The 5706-nt window shown below is 41.7% G+C and overlaps 1 protein-coding gene across 2 annotated transcripts in view; it reads left to right on the top strand.

Moving 5' to 3' along the window:
* The first annotated feature begins 3990 nt into the window (after nt 1-3990).
* Nucleotides 3991-5706, top strand: part of mical1 (microtubule associated monooxygenase, calponin and LIM domain containing 1) — a 32178-nt gene continuing 30462 nt past the window's right edge. For both annotated transcript variants that reach the window (XM_083657146.1, XM_083657145.1), the window contains exons 1-2: nt 3991-4211; nt 5296-5358. The gene's annotated coding sequence lies outside the window, so the exon portion shown is untranslated. The remainder of the gene's footprint in view (nt 4212-5295; nt 5359-5706) is intronic.

Here is a 5706-nt window from a genome sequence, read left to right as displayed (position 1 = left end):
TATTTCTTTTAAAATATCCTGATTGTCTATTTTGCTTTCAGCATCATTTTGCCATCCTCTGTATTGTTTATGGTACTTCCTAGTTATAGGATAAATAACAACTGACATGAATAATATAAATACGTGTGTGTGTGTGTGTGTGTGTGTGTGTGTGTGTGTGTGTGTGTGTGTGTGTGTGTGTGTGTGTGTGTGTGTGTGTGTGTGTGTGTGTGTGTGTGTGTGTGTGTGTGTGTGTGTGTGTGTGTGAGTGAGTGAGAGAGAGAGAGAGAGAGAGAGAGAGAGAGAGAGAGAGAGAGAGAGAGAGAGAGAGAGAGAGAGAGAGAGAGAGAGAGAGAGAGAGAGAGAGAGTGAGTGAGTGAGTGAGAGAGAGAGAGAGGGGTATTCCTGTGAAACTTAACTTTGCTGAAAACATATAGTTCTGTGTCCCCCACCCAGCTTTGGAGATAGACAAATATTCCTCTCTTGCTACATATATCACTGGTCAGCATTACCCCACATTACAATCCAAGCCACAATCTTGGAAATGTTCAAATGTGTTTGGTGCTGCTTCAGAAGCTGCTTCAGAAGCTGTCATTCCCTTCAACATCCAAATGTTTCTGACTTTCTGTGTGCAGCTGACCAGCATGATCAGAAGCGTCATGCCCATTGAAACTGAGGGGGCAGTTGCCACCTCAGATCTTTTGAAAAAAATAGAAGGGGGAAGTAAAATTCATGCTGTTAGTTATTATAGGTATAGTTTGCATAGCAAGTTAGTTGGCTATACTTGTACTACCATGCAGCTAAAGTTAGCATTATAATGTTAGCCAGAGCTGTTCTGGCAGTGAGCTGTTACACGTTATCTGGGCAGACTGATTGAATCATTGCAGATCTATTCAGACCTTCGGTCGCCACTGAATTTTTTTAGCCGGGGACCTTTGGTCCCTGCCGAATGTTTCTCTCTAAATACATATACAGTATTTACCCTAATGAGAAAAGGAGCAAAATATTGATGGTTTAAAACCGAATAATGATATCACAATGCTCTAATCCCAATGATAATTTAAAATGAGATCTTCCTCTAAATCTGGCTTCAAATGGCCAACATTTTAGAAATAGCTAAATGGACTCATTCAATCATGAGTGGATTCAGCACACTTTATCTGGGCAGACTGATTGAATCATTGCAGATCTATTCAGACCTTCGGTCGCCACTGAAATCTTTTAGCCGGGGACCTTTGGTCGCCACTGAATGTCGCCCCCTCAGAATTTTGGTTTGCATGACGCCCCTGAGCATGATGGACGCCACTGCCATCATCTTGTATACTCGCATGCTGTACTCTGTGTGTTATGGTAGGACCAGCTTCTACAGTAGCCTATAGCTTGGATTTCATAAACCACTACAGACTGAGATGATAATCCCCTCGTTCAGAGGAAGGTGTGACTGCCAAGATGAGAAGGAGTTTGATATGTGTGTAGTGTCTTTGTCCTGTGGACATGGGTTGTGCCGTGATGAATGGATTGACTTGTGACTTTGGTGTCTCCAGTTGTCTGGCGTTTGTTGTCCTCTTATTTTCCTGACTTGTTTCAATGAATGTCTATGAGCAAGATGATGGAAAAGGTGCATTGAAAAAGGTCAAATTCTGGTATTTTTTTTTAAATCTGTATGCCACCTTGCTTAAAGCCAAGGACGTATTGTTTCCTGTTGGGTTCTTTGGGTTCTCCTCTCTCAGCCTATGCAGATATCTTTTTTTAAATCTGTAATATTCCTATATACTCTTTTCTACTGCATTCAATGAAAATTTAAGAATTTTCTGATAAATAGCTCTTTGTTTAAATCCTACTGAATATTGTTAAAATTCAAAAAACGACATTTGAATAAAAATATATTGCCAACTGTATTCTACCTTTTTTTACATGATAAAATATGTTTCCATGTTCCCTAGGCTGATGAAGATGGGGAGTTTGTTTCTGAGGTGTGTCAATATGCCTGTGATCAAAGCTGACCAGGAACAAAACCGCTCACATTTCACTTTCATTTAAGATATGACATTCCACCCGATCAGATCAAATAAAATAAAAAGGTTTATTTAGTAAAAAGCTCAGGCTTTAAAAAATTCCTCTCACACACCTAATGGCATGAACATATAACATGAACATAATTAATATAGGCCTAGAAAATCCATAGATGAAAAACAAAATACCTACCATAAGTATGATTGCTACAGCGATATTTTACATAGACCAATTACAGCTCACGCTGCTATGACATCACTTTCTGAGGTCATAAATCACTGATGATGTCATACAGTTCTACATCTCACTGATGATGGCATACCAACCAATGTCATAAACATTGTATTGTGACATCAGTGATTTTTATGACGCCAACTGGAATGGTCATGCTGATGATGTCATGATACGGCCACTAATGCATTGCCCCACAATTGAGTGATGTCACACGTACCCACTGATGATGTCATGCCCTACAATCGTTGAGTGGTGGCCAGTGGTGACTGATGATGTCGTACACATTGATGATGAATTCATACATTGACATCAGTGAGTGATGTTATAGACATTGTGACATCAAGTCATGTCATACAGTAGGCCTATAGGGTCACTCGAGAAATTGTGATGTCATCGGTGATTTATGATGATAGTGGCCAGAAACGCGTTTTTTTTTTTTTTTTTTTTTTTTTTTTTTACAAAAATGCTGCACGGCTGATCCCTTGTATTGCGGGTATATTGATGATGATCATCGAATGAACTTGATAGTTATCAATTTTTTTCACCACCACTACTATAAAAGATTATAAGCTACGTGTTGAGATCATGGTTGAGATGATCATCATTGCAGTCAGGCCCGTATCCAGAGTTTCGAAATTGGGGAGGTCCTTAGTGGGCGCCGCCGAAAAAAAATTTAGGTCCCCCCCCCCTTTTTTAGCCATATTTAGAGTAATATATCTTTCTTTTTTTTATGTATTTTTTTACCTTTTTTAGCCATATTTAGAGGGATATCGCATTTTTAATTAACATTAGGATACTGTTGTGATGTAATTATTCAGTATTTTCTCCTTTTCTCACTCATTCAGAGCAAAGAGGGAGATATATAGCATGATGATAATACTCTATATCTCCCTATTTGCTCTGAATACACCAGTTAACATGACACAGACTTAACATGATAGAAATATTATCAGCAAACTTAATGACTAGACTAATTATTCTGATCTGAATGGCATATATCAAGAAACATTGACTCCTCTTTGCTGTATAGTGGGAGGTGCATTTTTGAGTAGGCTATTAAAATAGCATGTCAAGTTCACATTTCTTTATTGCCAGATTAAACAATTCTTATTGGTTGTTGGTTGGTTCAACACAACATGTGCATGCACACGTGTGGTGAACTTACACAGCCATTCACAAGACATGTGGTTTTGCCATACCTCACGGGGGAACACCATTGTTTGCTTTCGCCTTCTTCCAGATAGGAGAGTTGCCAAGCACTTCTGCGTAACTTCCTTGATTGTTTATTGTTGATAATTCTATTTAAATAGGCTACATTTTCATTTCCCGAAACATTCTTAAACAAGAAAGGAACATAGTGCACTGCAAAATATTTTTAATTACATTTGTAAAAAAAAAAAAAAAAAAAAAAAAAATGTTTTTTTTTTCCTTTCTCTGAAATTATTAGGGAGGTCCGGACCTCCCTGTGCTCATAGCTAGATACGGGCCTGATTGCAGTGATGTGATTTGCGACGCCACTCGGCTGCTGCTGCCCCACGCCGCACGTGCGCAGTCACCCTGTCATCCATGATTACCCCATGGCAGAGAGTCAGTGATCTTCACGCGCTCTCTCTCTCTGTCACATCAGTCTGCCCCAGGGCAGGGGGTGGGAGGATACTGACTAATAATATAATCTCTAACCTCCTGTAGTCTCTACAGTTTCCTCGTTCCCTCCTTTACGGTAAACCACCACCATCCATCATCATCATCGCCACCACGCCAACCTGCGCTGCGCTGTGCGTCACGTGAGTCGCGGTGATGCTGCCGCGCCGCTCTGTGCATTTTTATGCAACATTTTGCCAGAAAGTCCCGGAAGACCAGAGGCGCCCTGAACACGGGCGCGCGCAGGTGTATATTGTAAACAAAGAAGAAGTAAAACCACGGACACGACACACGGACGGGTTGACGGTTCAGTTCCACAGAGAGACACGACTTCATCAACACTGGTAACGTGATAACCTTTACTAGAACGAACTTCATGATGTTTGACAGTTAGTAAGTTGACTTTTAAGAAGACGGTGTCGGTGTTTATCAAATCTGGCTGCATTTACACTGTACTACATCCAGGTGTTGAGCCACGTTTTCTACTTCAATGAATGAACCCAGACTGGACATTATGCTCAGCTCTGGACTTGATGAAATGAATCGCTCATTGTTGGCGTTAGTGTTATAAATCTGTAAAGCTAAATGTCTCTATCAAATGTCATATTATTGGAGTGTTTCAATGTTATCCACTTGCTAGCAGTTCTGACGTTGTGACTGTCTGTCTGCAACCTGTTCTGTCACAAACTGGGAAACATTCAGTGCCACTTTTTCCTGCTGGGTTTTTTCTTTCTCAACTTCCTATCATTGTATAAATACTTGTGAGTCGGCTCTGTTTTAATGGCGAAATACAGAGTCTGTAAGCTGCTGCAGTGTGATAAGTACACGTTACACTATGTTTTAATGGCGAAATACTGTCTGTAAGCCAGCCCATAATGTCTGCTGCAGTGTGATAAGTACAGGAAATGACACCTCTCTCTCCCCCTCATCTCTCTCTCTCTCTCTCTCTCTCTCTCTCTCTCTTTCTGTGTCTCTCTCTCTCTCTCCCTCATCTCTCTCTGTCTCTCTCTCTCTCTCTGTCTCTCTCTCTGTCTCTCTCTCTCTCTCCCTCATCTCTCTCTGTCTCTCGCCCTCATCTCTCTCTGTCTCCCCCCCTCTCTCTCTCCCTCATCTCTCTCTCTCTCCCCCCCCTCTCTCTCTCTCTACCCCCCCCCCTCTCTCTCTCTCTCACACTCTCTCTCCCCCCCTCTCTCTCTCTCTCTCTCTCCCCCCCTCTCTCTCTCTCTCTCTCTCTCTCTCTATCTGTCTCTCTCTCCCTCATCTCTCTCTCTCTCTCTCCCCCCTCTCTCTCTCTCTCTCTCTCTCTCTATCTGTCTCTCTCTCTGTCTCTCTCTCTCTCCCTCATCTCTCTCTCTCTCTCTCTCTCTCTCTCTCTCTCTCTCTAACCTTTCTTCCAATCTCCTCCCTACTCTCCAAAAACATCCCCAGGCCCGAGGTCAGCATGTGATCCGACATCCTCTGATACACACGACGACACAACAACCGGAGAAGGTAGGTCAATCCATTAGCTCTGAGGGTATAATCAGGGCAAAACTAAACATTCATTTAGTTTGACACTTATTGGGAGTTTATTTGAGTTAAGTTGTGGACCAGTGATGTCATTCATGCACAAATTACACATTTTGTCCATGATATTTTCTCATTGACATGACAGTTTTAGGATACATGTGAGTCATCGTGGGCAAAATGTATCAGCGTTGTTTTTCGGTCAAGCCCTGGTTGCATCTTTCTCATTTGCATCTTTCCACCTTGAGGACAAGACTCAACCTGTCCACATGGATTCTTCTACAGCAGTTACATGATGCTGCTTCTGCCTGGGAATTGCTTAACGCCAGTCAG

Source organism: Poromitra crassiceps (genome assembly GCF_964638095.1).
Source record: "Poromitra crassiceps genome assembly, chromosome: 20".
Lineage (NCBI taxonomy): Eukaryota > Metazoa > Chordata > Actinopteri > Beryciformes > Melamphaidae > Poromitra > Poromitra crassiceps.
The sequence above is the reverse complement of the archived record's forward strand: the minus strand, read 5'-3'. Positions and strand labels throughout refer to the sequence as shown.